This window comes from Paramormyrops kingsleyae, chromosome 22, assembly GCF_048594095.1.
Source record: "Paramormyrops kingsleyae isolate MSU_618 chromosome 22, PKINGS_0.4, whole genome shotgun sequence".
Taxonomy (NCBI): domain Eukaryota; kingdom Metazoa; phylum Chordata; class Actinopteri; order Osteoglossiformes; family Mormyridae; genus Paramormyrops; species Paramormyrops kingsleyae.
Window position 1 is genome coordinate 5,882,491 of NC_132818.1, and position 14,858 is coordinate 5,897,348.

The 14,858-nt window shown below is 51.1% G+C and overlaps 1 protein-coding gene across 7 annotated transcripts in view; it reads right to left on the reverse strand.

Moving 5' to 3' along the window:
* Positions 1–14,858, reverse strand: part of elfn2b (extracellular leucine-rich repeat and fibronectin type III domain containing 2b) — a 62,960-nt gene that overhangs the window by 20,543 nt on the left and 27,559 nt on the right. The window contains exon 1 of one of the 7 annotated variants that reach the window (XM_023810760.2): positions 526–658. The exons of the other annotated variants lie outside the window; for them this stretch is intronic. The gene's annotated coding sequence lies outside the window, so the exon portion shown is untranslated. Of the gene's footprint in view, positions 1–525; positions 659–14,858 lie in introns of those variants that run through there. 7 annotated transcript variants of the gene reach the window in all.

Here is a 14,858-nt window from a genome sequence, read left to right on the forward strand (position 1 = left end):
ATAGGTCATGAAACAGCACTGTACACCACAGAGCCATTATATACTATGATACACCATAATACACCACAGAACCCTATTATACACCATGAAATACCATAATACTCCACAGAACCCCGTTATACACCATGAAATACCATAATACTCCACAGAACCCCGTTATACACCATGAAATACCATAATACTCCACATCACCACTTATTGCTGTGCTGCTTGGCTTGGGCTCTTCCTTTCTCACCACACTACGGTTCATGACCTTTCCAGCGGAGCGAAAGACAGACGTTGCCGCTTAATTGTCTTGGGAGGTCAGTCCTAATTCCTTCTTTCCTTTTGCAGGACAGTTCCTTTGTGAGCCAGTGATTTACAGCAGCCTTGAAAACCTGTGCATTAGTTTAGCATGGAGACAGACACTCCATCCGCGTCGTTACCTATTTCATTAGCTGCCTTCAGTCCTACCTGTCGCTCATTGCTTCTTTGCCCATTAGCATACCTGTTAGCACCTTCGTCCATTTCAAATTAAAAACATACCTGTCCTTTCTGTGTGCTGAGGCTCCGTCTGCCTGCTCTGCTCTTGCCGGTACATTTCCTCATCCTGCTTCTCCTTGTCCTTCCGTACACCATCCCCATAAATCATCACAGGCTCCTCCTGTTGAGAATTGAGGGATCCTCCGGGATGACCTCCAGTGGACGACCCCTATTACTCTGTCACTCATGCCCCCCCCCCCCCCCCCCATGTCATCACCACACACCCAGTGGACTTTAGCAGACCATCAGCTTTTCTGGCCAGAAGATCCAGCTAAAACCGGCCTGAATTTGGCATCACCACCCAAACATTCCCTTTTGTCTTTCATTTTCTCTGCATTTGTTCTGCCACATCATATATGCTTAGACCATATTTCAATTTGCAGGGCCGACTGAGCTCGCTCTCGGCTCCTCCCCCATCCCACGTGCGGAGAGCGCTGGCCCCGCCCCCCGCTCCTGCACCCCAACCGCCTCCCTGCCAGCTGCTGTGCTTGCACTCCCTTTGATTCCCGCCGTGTTGTTCTCAAAGCGTGGAGGAATTGGCGCTAACCCTCTTGAACGCTCTGGAGAAGGAGGCCGGCAGCTGACTACAGGCGCGGAGGGGGGGGGGGGGTGGGTGGTAGGTGGGCACCACACAAAGGAGCCAGAGAGATCAGCGAGGGTCAGAAAATGGAGGAACCTCTTCCTTGGTCCCACTGATCCACCTCGACCTCTATGTTCAATCCGCCTCCTCACCCCACCCATCCATGCTCAACCCCACCCTACCCCCCCCCCCCCCCATCCTCCCCCCTCAGCCATACTCAACCAAATCAAATTCAGCTGCAGGGTGAAGCAAACTGAAATGGCTGCCTTCCTCTTTTGGTTTACTTGCAGTTTCATTTGCCTGATTTTGGTCAGAACTAATGAGGGCAGGACAGCGAGAGACAGAGAGGGAGGTGAGGAGTGTTAACAGGGAGGAAAGAGAGCAACAGGCCCCTTAAGGCACGCTGATGAGTGGACAGGCGCGGAGGTAGAGGACAGATCAGCAGATGTGGGAGAGTCTGACACAGCTACAGCATGACGGACAGCAGCCCTCGCTGGAGGGTTTTCACTGCATATGCGCAGCCATCAAGCAGAAACGAACGCTGTCGTTTCGCACGGCACTGGGTCCGACGCAGAGCGGCGATACCAAGGCGCAGCCAAGACATATGAGTCATCTGCAGCAGTCATGCTTTGGCAAAAACAGATCTAAGCCTCCAGGATGATGGGGACAGAAGAGGGCGGCACAGCACACACATATTTCAGCGATTTCGGCAGAATTAACAGGTTTAAATACAGCTGCATCAACAAACCACGGCGAATCCCAGAATGGCTGCTCTCCGTTTATTATGCAAATATTTTTTAAATCCCAGAATTTACTCCAGGAACTGTTCATGCACAGAAATGCCAGCCTGCTCGAGAAAATGTTCCCTGAACAGGGAACCCGACATGTAAAAACTGCCCGTCACGGCCCAGATTAGGAGCCACGGAGCCCGACAGATGCCCGGACTTGCCCGCTGCTGTGACGTGCCACCCTCAGAGTAGTGACCCCATCAGCAGCGTCACACACCTTCTGCAGGCTAAAGCTACATCAGCAGATCAGGAGTAAAGGAGGTGACCACTGAAGTCCCTGCTGAAGGGTCACGCCGTGCTGTTTTTACACAGGGGTGCACCACTCGCCTCACTCCTCCTGGGCACCTTCCTTCAGCTACTCCAGTGTCCTCTCATGGTCCAAAATGGAGTTAAGTGAAATTATGGGTGTGGCCTAAATGGGATGTAGCAGGTAAGCAGCTGGAGGCTGGATGGATGGATCAGGGGGTCGGCATCATGGGGGAGGGATGCTTCCCCAGTTAGCCCCCACCATGGACACCATCTTTTATTTCATTTTAAATAAGAAAGTTTGGTCTCTTCCAGGTGCATGGCTATGGATCATCGGCTTACCCCCCCCTGAACAACATCAGGCCCCCACCTCCACCCACCACATGACCCCCCCCCATGAAATTTTTGAGCCTACCTGTCAGATTTGCTCTGGCACTGACACTGGGTTGGAAGGATGGATGTATGGATGGAAGTATGGATGGTTGGACAGATGGACGGACGAATGTACGGATGGATGGATTGATGGATGAATATCCCAGTTATTGTCTGAGCTAAAAAACATGCTGTATTCAGTGTTGTACAGAAGTGCCAGTGTAACGTGTGTATTTATGAGATCCCATAAGCCCTGCTCATTGTCAGTTCCTCCTTCTATTATGAAGATTTTCTTTAGCGGTGCTAGCTGACAGCTGGATAGCACCATAACCGCTGGAGATGTCGAGGCTAATCCTGAATGAAAGTTTTTTCAATGGTTCATTCCAAGTTCATTGTCAAATGGAAATGAAACATGATGATGTGAGGGTCACGGAACACGGAGGGAGGCTCAGCGAGACAAACCCAATGGCATGTCAGCGAAAGGCCGTCCAGCTGAGTTCTGCACCGTTACAGATGCCAGGTGAGTGTATTTACACATCAGAGCGTCTGGTTGGGAAGCCTCCACAGACAGCTGCATAGACGATCTCCCAGTGTGGCAGTCCATTCCCTGCCTGCACGGTGGGATCAGAATCACGCCCAAGCTACAGAAACACTGTAGCTGAGCTGTAAACACAAGAAACCACAGAGGGGTTCTACATGGAAGCCCCGCATGGGGCTACAAGCACAAACCGTCATTCCACCTTACTTTGATAATCCAGGGAGTGGCAAGGCGTCTGACATCCTCGCTGTCCCACACTGGCATCCTAAATCATCCTGAGGAGCCCCCCCGCTCACAGGGACTGACTCATCCCCCAAAATGAGACCTGCGGCACACCTGCCCGAATGGGTACTGCATGACCCACCGTGGCTCGATCTCCGATGCCGCCTCTTGCCATCGCTTGATCCTTCCCAAATCTGGAGAACCCTCTTCCTTCCCCTAAGCGAGAAGGCCGGAATTGAGCCAAGCCCCTTGTTTTTGGCACTTTTGGGTGGTTTGGTTATGCTCAGGGGTGAATTTGCTCTTTAATTAGGATGTGATTGGCTCAGAGGCCAAGCCTCACTCAGAGACAGTAGGTCTCTGAAGCTGCCTTTCCACTCTTCATTGGCCATGACCATTGGAGGTAAAGTTCATGTGAGTTCTTACGTTTTTCTTACCTTTTAAGAGAGCTGTAGGCCCCCTGCCTTTGGTGTAGCAGAGATTTTGCATGTGGCCTCCTCAGTGAATCAAAGCAGGACTCAGAGTGTACACAGCGGTGCAGAAAATCAGGTTGATTTAGCCAGAGGCTACACCCCCCCCCCCCCCCCCCACCCGCTGACACGCACCAGATAAACAAGAGGAAGATGGATAGATGCGTGGATGTGTTTGACAGGACCCCCTTTCGCCTGAACGACTGGCCATCTCTGCATGAGCCTGCGATTGAGTTAGCGCCTGCTGTTTTTAATGACGAGATCCCTTAGTGCGAGGACTTCCAGTGGAGAAATCCACCGTAGCGATGTCATAGGGTCCACGGTAAGCTCGACAGCAGCATTCAGGATGCAGGAGAGCCGTGGGCCAATCAGACCTGTATCTGTCCCGCTACCATTTCATTTCACCACAGTATGATGGTCAAGCTTGATGTATCATCTGGCCCTTGGCGGCTCGTACCTAGAAGGCCGCTGGCCGCCCCTCCCACACTTCCACTCTCTCCACACCACGCACTATCCTCCAAGGTCCACATTCACTCCCGTTTGTTCCAGAAGCCTTAATGCCACTTGAGATAAAGGCCCATTTCTTTTGGCCGGGAATACACTATTTAGAATAAAATTGTTGCTATGGCAATGGGCTTTTTTTTTGTTTTAAAGCCAATCCCTGGAGTTTTAAAGACTTTTAAATGATGTAGTTTGTACCATAATCCATCATTTCAAACCACAACCACAAATATCACACACGCTCCTGCATAGCAGTGGGACACTCGGGTTACCAAGGTGACAGTGATGAACAGTCCCACTGAGCCAGGCTCTCGAACCCATCACCACCAGGACAGACAACACAGGAAGCTGAAGGTTAAGCGCGTGCCGCTTGTGAACGCATGATAAACACCGTCTGTGGGATAAGAGACGCTAAGCCGCCGTTTTTCAATTACGGAAGGAGATTACAGAGACTTTCTGCTCTTCCGTGACAAGTGACGTCCCTGCCGCGTAGCGGAAGGCGGGAGACTGGTCAGGGGGCTTACATGGGACTGCCGCCAGGATCCCTGTAACGTCACCCCTGGGGGGCGAGGAGGGAGGGAGTGGGCATGACTGTGTCTGACCAAAATATGGGACCAGAGCATGATGGGAATGATGTAGAGACAAACCCAGCAGCCTCTCTGCGGTACCTCCATGCATACGTGCCATATTCCTCCATCTTCTAATGTCACACCAATCTACACTGAGCCACCTGGAGCCACTGAAGGCTTGAAATGCCATGTTTCCTCCATGTCCCATGATAGGAACTAATCTGCACAGAGACTTCATGCGCCCGGTCTGCTTCATGAGCGGAGCTCTGTCACGCTGAAGTCAGAGAGTCATGCAGAAAATAAACTGTCATTCCCTTCATATTAAAAACATTTCAGTATCTGCCTGCTAGCTGGCTTCTCTTTTACAAGAGAAGTAGTGAAATATTAAAACTAGCGTCACTGTAAACATGTTTATTCTGATTCTTTTCACTCGCTCTTTGGCGCCCCCTAATGAAATGCCACCCCATGTCATCGCTGATGTCACCGACAGGGCGGGCCGGCACGGATGCGACGCCAAGGCTTTGGACAGTACCAGTTATGGCATCTCTCCCAGTTCTGTGTCACAGGAGCTCAGTAATGGGGAATTATGGAGTCGTTTGATCGTGGCTGACCGCGATTCCTCTAATCAGACCAACAGCCGACAGTCCAAAAAAAAATACGTGCTTTCTCTTCTCAATCTACACCCACTAAAACTCTGCTTGTCTAGTGACTGTGCTGCTAATTAATTTGCAAAAAATAATTAAGTAAATCCAGTGTTTTTGAGCTGAGCTAGGAGTCCAAAAAGAGCCTAGTTAAATTTTCCTTGTAGATAACACCTTTTATTCTCTATTAAGGTTGCTAGCTATTGTTAATATTTAGTCTCTGCTGTGGACCGTCTGGACACTAGTCAGCTTTGAGCTCCTTTAACCCCATTACTGTGGTTATCATGCACTGTGAATGACCGCAATCGCCCCAGTCCGACTGCAACAGAAATACGGCCCATTTGTCTGTCCAGTCCAGCTACGTTTCTAAAACAACAGACCTTTTTTCTCACAAGAATATGAAATACCCACTAAGTATTCAATAAAGACACAATACATGGTTCAAGGATGCAAATTCTGAAGCTTTTAAAACAAAATAATAGCTTTGAAACCTCTCTGCGTCTCTACATATAATCCCTGCTACGCGGTGCTCCATGTTACTGTCATATAACCGACATTTAGCATGACGGCTAACGGCTTCCCCTCATCATCCTGATTACTGTTGTTATGTGAGTCATGCCACATGTGTTCGGCGGGTGTGTGCCCCCCCCAGCAAACAAGCCAGCCCGACGCCCCCGGCCCTCGGCTCACGGTATGGATCCCACTTGCTGTTAGCTGGACTGGGTAAAGCCAACGGTTGGGGCACCTCCCAGACCGCTGGGAAATCAGGCACATGGACTTCGGTCGGCCCCACTCTGCCTCTCCATACAGCACCAAGATGGCTGACAACACCCTAAACAAACTCCCTGGGGTTGGATTCTTTGGGTAAGGACTCTCCCCATTGGGGCACCAGGTGTCTGTCATCTCTCAACACCCCCAGCACCAACTCAATTCAAAATTGTGGACTGTCTGGGGATTCTCGAGCACTGGGTTGTGAAAAACACCGCTCTACACCAATCAGATCTCAGATAGATCCTGGAAATATTTACACTATATCACCAGTGTATCTGTTGGTTCTTTGAATGTTCTTCAGCGAAAGGCTGCAACCACAGAACAGCCCGCCCCCGATATCCTTGTGATAGGAGGCAGCCCTGCAGCGAAACCTCAGCACTGGCACCAGTCAAGGTAAACGGCAAGGCGGCCGGTCCACTGTAACGCCGAGCATCTGCCGAGAGGGAGCCAAACCTCAACACTTTAACGAGAAGAAAGCGGCCTTCATCTGACAGGCCTAACAGACTTTGTCAAAACAAATCTGGCGCGGATCTCAAAATCAATATAATAAAGTCAGTTAGTCATGTTAGCAAATCATTCTCTCAGGGGTGAGACACAACAACCGCCTGGTACAGGAGTTACAGCCCGGTTCACGGCCGCCTGTCTCTCCTCCGGTTCCCGAGGCGCCCGGCTAAGCGATGGCCTCCAGGCGGCGTGTCGCCGAGCGATATGGCCACGAGGACGGCAAAGCCAGCCCCCGCGCTCTTCATCACGTTTACAATTCAGGACGACAGCCGGCTAAAGGGGAAGAGAGATGGCGGGGCAAGGGAGAATGAAGGGGGGGGGGGGGCAGCACAAATCAAAAGAAAGAGACAGATACTGTCAGGGAAAGAAAATGAAAAGGGCCACAGTTCTGGTGGGGGGGGTGGTGGTCATGTGACAGGAATGCGGGTGGGAGAAAAGCACCGTGGGGGGGGGGAACTGAACCAGTGAGGAACAGCAGAGAGCTGCAGCGACCAGGCAGGCAAAAGTGCTATGGGGTGCAGGTCCGAACCAGCGTACGGGTACGGAGGCAGCACTGATGGGTGCTATGGGGCGCAGGTCCGAACCAGCGTACGGGTACGGAGGCAGCACTGATGGGTGCTATGGGGTGCAGGTCCGAACCAGCGTACGGGTACGGAGGCAGCACTGATGGGTGCTATGGGGTGCAGGTCCGAACCAGCGTACGGGTACGGAGGCAGCTGCCCCGTCTCGCTGTGCGGCCTTTAAAGATCTGCCTTTCCACACAGGCCACACGCTCAGATGCCACTCAGGCGGAGGAAAGTTCTGTCCTAGTTTGGGATTGAGAGTTTTATTAAGGCACCTAATATAAGGCAGCGGAAACCGTTTTAGAAGCATTACATGCTTCTGTGAATGAACTTATCTCTCCCATGATTAGAGAGGTAGTATTTTAAGTGCCTCGGAATATGATGGACAGGAAAGCTCCCAAAGCCACCGAGCGCCTCACATCAGTCCTGCCTATGATGTCATATCATGGGTGAGCTTTCTAGAAAAAAAACGTTTAATGACATGGGAAGAAACCGCCAGCCCCTCCCTGAGGAAATCCACCAAACTGTAAAATATCCCCCCCACTCTCCCCACCAACAAAGTCATTAATAAATTAACAGCAGGAGTTGCTCCTATGTGGGGTTGATCAATCTCCTTATCTTCTCCCTCCCCCTCTAGGTATCCTTCCGTCTCCTCCCTCACTCCCTCTCTCTCCCTCTTCGTTAGCTCTCCCCAGCCCTGCCCCGAGACAGATCCAGTCCTCCCCAAAATGTAATATTTCATCGACCGGCCCTTTGCTCAGCAGATAAAATGCTGAGAAAGACAGAAAGACAAGATGAAATGGCCTGAAGAAGGAGGAAAATGGGGGGGGGGGGGGTGTGAAGGACGTGATATGACGGGGGGGGGGGGGGGGGCAAGCTCAGACCCTCCCCGCCTCATTTTCAGCATGAACACAGTATCAAATATAAGTTCAAACTATACAAATACTGTCCACAGATATACCTTAACATCCCAGTTTTCTTACTAGATCTTAATTTCTCAATAAACAGCTTACAGTGGTGAACACAGGAATGTGCAGCACGTGGTGAAAGGCTCCGGCTTCTTGGTTCTAATCCCAGGAGGAACCTTCCGTTGTACCCATGAGAGAACTGGGAGAATAAGCTGATCCATTACCATGAAGAATGAGTCCGACAGAAAAAATTATGGGGTTAATAAGGATAATTAGCGATGGGCAGGGGCACGAAGGGCAGAGGGAGGTGCCAAGGCGTGAGCCCTAAACAACGGGCCACCTACACTCACAATTTCTCCACCTTCTTCTCTGATGCACATTTGCACCCCCATCCTGAACAAACTCCTGAACGGCAGCTTCATCCAAGGAGCCAGGGAAACCTTCACCGACGGGCTGCTACTAATAAGTCAAACACTGAAGAGACAATTGTGCGCTAGGGAGGCACAGCTTTCGAATTCTAAAGGGTGAGAAAGAGATGCATTCTGGTAAAAGTAATTTCGGAGAGTTCTCTGACAGCCTGTGCTGCTCAATGTTCAAAATCAGGCGGATCTCTCATCTAAACCAATGGCTTCAGCCTTTAAATGCTTCCTTTTCTGTGTCATGATATGCAGACAGTCGGTCCTTGATGAAATGTAGGGTCACCGTCAAGCTCCCAGGAAATGCACAAAGCAGAACAAAATGCAGTGCGCAAACATGGAGAATGATGGCAAGGGCTGCTATGCATATCAGCACAAAGTTCCTGAGCTGGCCACACTGCAGTCAGGTCAGATGTTATATGGTACCACAGAGATTGTCAGTGTTATCAGGACGGTCCCCTTTACATGTTGGGCCCCAAATCACTCTGAACTCGTGTCGCCAAGACACTGTTTCACCCCACTGACTGGAACTCTGGGAAATGGAGTCTGAGCTGCATGCCTAAATTGCGCGCAGATCCTGCCTTCCACCCGTCGCCACGGACTGCACTGCGACCCGCGGAGCTCAGGGGCCGGGCGGCACTGGCGGCTCAGAGCCAGCGGCACAGCACAGGCAGCAGGGAACCACCGTTAACAGCCACAGTAAGAAGCCCGCCTCCTTCTGGTGTTACGCAAGCCAACCTTTTAGAACAAATCTCATCAGGTACGCTATCAGATATCGCTATATCGTTACACGGCTGGAGGCAGGAAGGACTAAAGGCAGAACGAGGTACCCAACAGGGAGCCACTTCTGTCCTTGAAACACCCTGACCCAGTAGCTGGAAACACAGCAGGGCCTCTGCTCTCAGTAACCTGCAGTCTGCTATGTGAAGCCAGTTAATTCATGCGAATAACCTGCCCCAACTTAATCACACTGCTGTCATCACAAAAACCCTGTGTATCTGTCACCCTACATACCCATCACAACCAACTGCTGGTGGAGGTGTGGTCACCTAACTGTCAGAGACTGTGGGCGGAGTCACAAAACCCTGAGAGGCTGTGGGCGGAGTCACAAAACCCTGAGAGGCTGTGGGCGGAGTCACAAAACCCACAGAGACTGTGGGCGGAGTCGCTTAACCGACAGAGACTGTGGGCGGAGTCACAAAACCCTGAGAGGCTGTGGGCGGAGTCACAAAACCCACAGAGACTGTGGGCGGAGTCGCTTAACCCACAGAGACTGTGGGCGGAGTCATAAAACCCTGACAGGTTGTGGGCGGAGTCACAAAACCCTCTGAGACTGAGCGAAGTGGAGTCACCAATCTCTCAGTGACTCTGAACAGAGTCATCAATCCCTCAGATACCTCGGCGAAAGCGGAAGAGGCTATTACGTCCAAATCTTCTGCATACTCAGGAAATTCAATCCATAACTGATGAAGTTTTGGCTAATATTGCCAGGGCGGGCAGTGAAACAACTTGCCAGCTTATTTGCAGAATAATGTTACATCATTTCTTTATTCTGTGCAAAATGAAAGATTGATCTGCTGGCCAGATTTAATAAACATGTGACAGTCTGAGTAAATAAAATATTGTTGCACTCGATTGGCGAAACCAACACGAGGTGGACAGCAAAGTTGAATTTTCAGCTTTCAGACTCCTTAAAAGGACAGCAGGCTTAGCAGTGAGCAAGAATAAATTCACTTACACACTCAGATTGGGGAGAAATGTAGCCTTTAAAGAGACAAAAGTGGATACAGGCAAAGGAGTCATACTCTGAAACTGAGACTTAAAGGCTCATTTTTTTGGTTCGGCAGCTTATAAAAACTTAAAATCCGAAACCCATCAAAAAAAAAAATAATTGGATTCATATGAATCTTTACTTTATTGTCACTTCCGCCTACATAACATTTCCGTTCCGTCCAGTGGAAACGCGAGCAAGTTCTCGAAAGGTACCAGCCCAGCACCAGCTCCGGCACCAACCCGGCACCAGCCGAGCACCAGCACCAGCACCGGCACCGGCACCGGCACCAGCCCAGCACCAGCACCAGGCCCAGCACCAGCACCGGCACCAGCCCAGCACCAGCACCGGCACCAGCACCAGCCGAGCACCAGCACCAGCACCGGCACCGGCACCAGCCCAGCACCAGCATCAGGCCCAGCACCGGCACCAACCCAGCACCAGGCCCAGCACCGGCACCAGCCCAGCAACAGCACCAAGCCCAGCACCAGCACCGGCACCAGCCCAGCACCAGCCCCAGCACCGACATCAGCACCAGCCCGGCACCAGTACCGGCACCAACCCAGCACCAGCACCAGCACCAGGCCCAGCACCGACACCAGCAACAACCCAGCACCAGCACCAGGCGCAGTACCGGCAGGAGCACCAACACCATATCTGTGTTGGTGGAAACAACGTATTAGAGGGGAGTCTCTTGTCAAAATGAGGTTCAGGGCAACCCGTCTGGCGCTCATTTGCGTGACTAAAGGCACCATGTACAATGGCTGCTGCCCATCTGAATTCCTTAAATAACAAATAACAGCCAATTGGTTATTTAGATCTGTGCAGAGACACAAATCCATCTTGTCCAGATTGTACTGGCAAGCTGCATTGTTCATAGTGTCCCAGTTGTGTTTCCTAACGATTTAATTAGACCGACGCTCATACAGAGTGTGGAATCACAAATGGTATTAGATTCTAACCACCATAAACAATGAGATGAGACTTCCAGAACATTCTCTGTGGGGTGCTGGGTAAGGGGCGGGTGGGGAGTTCACAGCAGCTTCTACCGAGATACAATGGAACTGTCAGACATTAACCATACTTTTAAAATGCTTTACATGGTGAAAGAAACTCAGGAGAACAACAATAAAACGATCTGAGTGGGAAAAAAAAAACAAATATGGAAATGTAGGAGTGCAGCGATTAGAGGATCATGGCTGCCAGCCGGGTGCCCTGAGCACCCTGTCATTGTGACGAGAGCTCTGTGTCTCTGCCCACATCTGGGAGCTTTCCCTCTCATCGCTGGGTCATGCTGCCCAGGCGCTGATCTGAATACTGCCAAGACGGGGCAGCTTACGTAACTCCACGGCTCGCTCTTTACCGGCCTTGCCTGCCCTACTTCACAAACGCACACGCGCACCCCGCTTTCACACTCCGCTCGCTCCTTTCTCTGTTATTTATCCCGCCTTTTCTGAAAAACCTGTTAAGAAGACAAGAAAAGATGTATCTGTCTGTTTCAGGTCACAGATATGATGATTACAGCAGTCCATCTCGGCTGCGCCGCCCGTTCCTCGGCATATGATCACCGTCGGTGTCAGTAGAGCATCGTGACTGATAGTCCGCCTTCCCCATCACCCTCCTCACGTTGGTTTCTCCTCCCACCCATGACCAGACAGCACCATGCACCGGCTCCACATTGACTGAGGCCATGGACGGAGTCACACTCTCTCTTTGGGCAGATGAGATAGCATTCTGAGGTCCTGACCCCCCCGGCTGCAGACTGGCCAAAGGCATTTATTGCCAAGGCTGGAGGCATTAGCCCCCGAAGACCTTGCCCCCTGCCTCACCCACATCTCAGCAGCCCTATCATCCCTCCAGAAAAGCAGAAGTTGCAATCAATCATCTGCCAGCATTCTGTCACAAAATGGTCTCCCATCTAGATCTATACATTTCTGCTCAATGAGGTGCTGAAGCTGTAAGTGCTACTGTGCGTTGTTGAAATTCTCTGTTGTTCAGCGCAAATGTCACAGATCCTTTGATTTCAACAATCCTGGTCTCTCTCACATCTCTTTTGCCGTAGGCTAGGCCTTGCTTCCTGATTCCCAACGATCTTGCTTTCTGTCTTGCTAAGGCCTTGCTTCCTGTTTCCCTCAGGCCTTGCTTCCTGTTTCCCTCAGGCCTTGCTTCCTGTTTCCCCTAGATTTTGCTTCCTGTTTCCCTCAGGCTATGCCTCCTGTTTCCCTCAGGCCTTGCTTCCTGTTTCCCACAGGGCTTGGTTTCTGTTTCCCTCAGGCCTTGCTTCCTGTTTCCCACAGGGCTTGGTTTCTGTTTCCCTCAGGCCTTGCTTCCTGTTTCCCACAGGGCTTGGTTTCTGGTTCCCTCAGGCCTTGCTTCCTGTTTCCCACAGACCTTGCTTCCTGTTTCACTCCAGCCTGGCTACTTATTTCCCACAGGCCTTGCTTCCTGTTTCCCTCAGGCTATGCCTCCTGTTTCCCTCAGGCCTTGCTTCCTGTTTCCCACAGGGCTTGCTTCCTGTTTCCCTCAGGCTATGCCTCATGTTTCCCACAGGCCTTGCTTCCTGTTTCCCACAGGGCTTGGTTTCTGTTTCCCCTAGATTTTGCTTCCTGTTTCCCTCAGGCCTTGCTTCCTGTTTCACTCCAGCCTGGCTACTTATTTCCCTCAGGCCTTGCTTCCTGTCTCCCTCAGGTCTTGCTTCCTGTTTCCCTCCGGCATCTCATGACTGCTCCAACCACGCTGACCTCTGATGTGGGGCTGCAGTCATGAAAACAGCGAGCAGATTCACACATCTGTAAATATATACATTTCTCCTTAGCTTGGTGCTTTAATCAAAAAGGCACTGAAACTTTCTAAACCACAAGCTCTGTACAGAATCTCTTTCTCTTCCAGTAAGCAGAACTAAAATCTGACTTCTCAGCTCATTTGGTCTTTGTTAACCTTATACCTCCAATTCTCAAAGTTGTTGGTCTCTGAATTTTCAATGCTTTCCAGCCTCTGTCAGAGACATTTAGGAAAGGTCTAATTAAAGAATAATCATGGCTCCATTACCTGGAAGCACAGTTGATGTGCATTTCAAAGCACCGCAAGAGAGGAAGTAGGATGTGAGGGAGGGGTAGGTGAGGGTGCAAGAACAGAAGAGAATTGGGGTGGGGGGGGGTGTGTACGGAAGGAAAAAGAGAGGGAGGTAGGGTGAGAGAGGGATGTGTTATTGTCAGGAGAACCCCCCCGAGGTGCTGAATGTGAGCCAGAGTGGGGCACGACATCCCAAAAACACACAATGCAGATTTACTGTTCATGTGCACCCCCAACACCCACTCATATGGCTTATATACCAGCACAGAAGGGGACTGGGCAGACAAAACCGCCGCCCACAGGGAATAAAAATGTGTGTCAGACTTGCAGCACAGCCTCCAACTTCGAGACTGGTGTGACAGCCTGATCAGGTGAGATCTCTCTCTAACCACTGAGTAATGGATTTCATTGTGAACGCCGGCGATTGGACAAGAACCTTTCAAGAGCCGGATATCTTGTTCCCTGCTCTGCGCAGCAGGCGAGAGGGCTCGCCAATCACTCCTTGAGGTCCCCAGAGTGTAAGTGAGACACACGGCGAAATGGAGAAGGGGTATCCTGACAGCCCTATCTGACTAAGGGTCCCGCGTGATCCTCAAACTCCTAAATGAGACAAGCTGATTGGTTTGTCCACCATGGACAGCCAGCTGTTTTACTGGCCAACATATTGGTGCTGTGTGTCTTGCTCAGTGCAGTGTCCTTACTGGTGCTTAGAGCAGCCCAATGAGATGAGAGGACATACATGTGAGAAGACATTTAAACAGCTCTGACATGATGGCCCTGTTGGGCCAATCAGCACCACACAGGCCAGCAGTAACCATGGTTTCCTCACTGTTGGCCTCAAGAAGTGCCAATGGGACTCAACTGGCAACCCTTGATTGTTCCCTAGTGTTGGACAGTCCTCCCTTAATGGTGGACTGGGCGATGAACCCCCCCCACACACACACACACCCCACACACACACACACACACACATGAGACTGCCACCCCCCCCCCCCATAAGCCCCCCCCATAAGCCCCCCCCCCCCCCCCGAGTCTGCTTTGCCCCATGACACAGCTAGTCCACATTTACAGGAAGACTCATCTGTTAGGTTCACTTCACCTGCCTGACTTATCTCTTCGATATGTTGGTTAGTGACGTACAGAGCTCCACTGTTCATTCCTGTTGTGTCGCTCTTCTCACGTCGCTCATCCTATCTGGATGAAAACTCAACATGGATCCAGCTCTGATGCCCAAGATGGTGAGGAAAACCTGGCTGAACATGATGAAATGGCTCCCTTTCCACATCTGCGGCTCCACTCTGCTTCCTCCTCGTCAGACGTCTCCCTTCGCCTCAGCCTTCATCTTCACCTCCTCCTGTCTCTCAGTACTTGACATGAGAGCTCTTTTGATCCTGTTTTGTCAAAGGT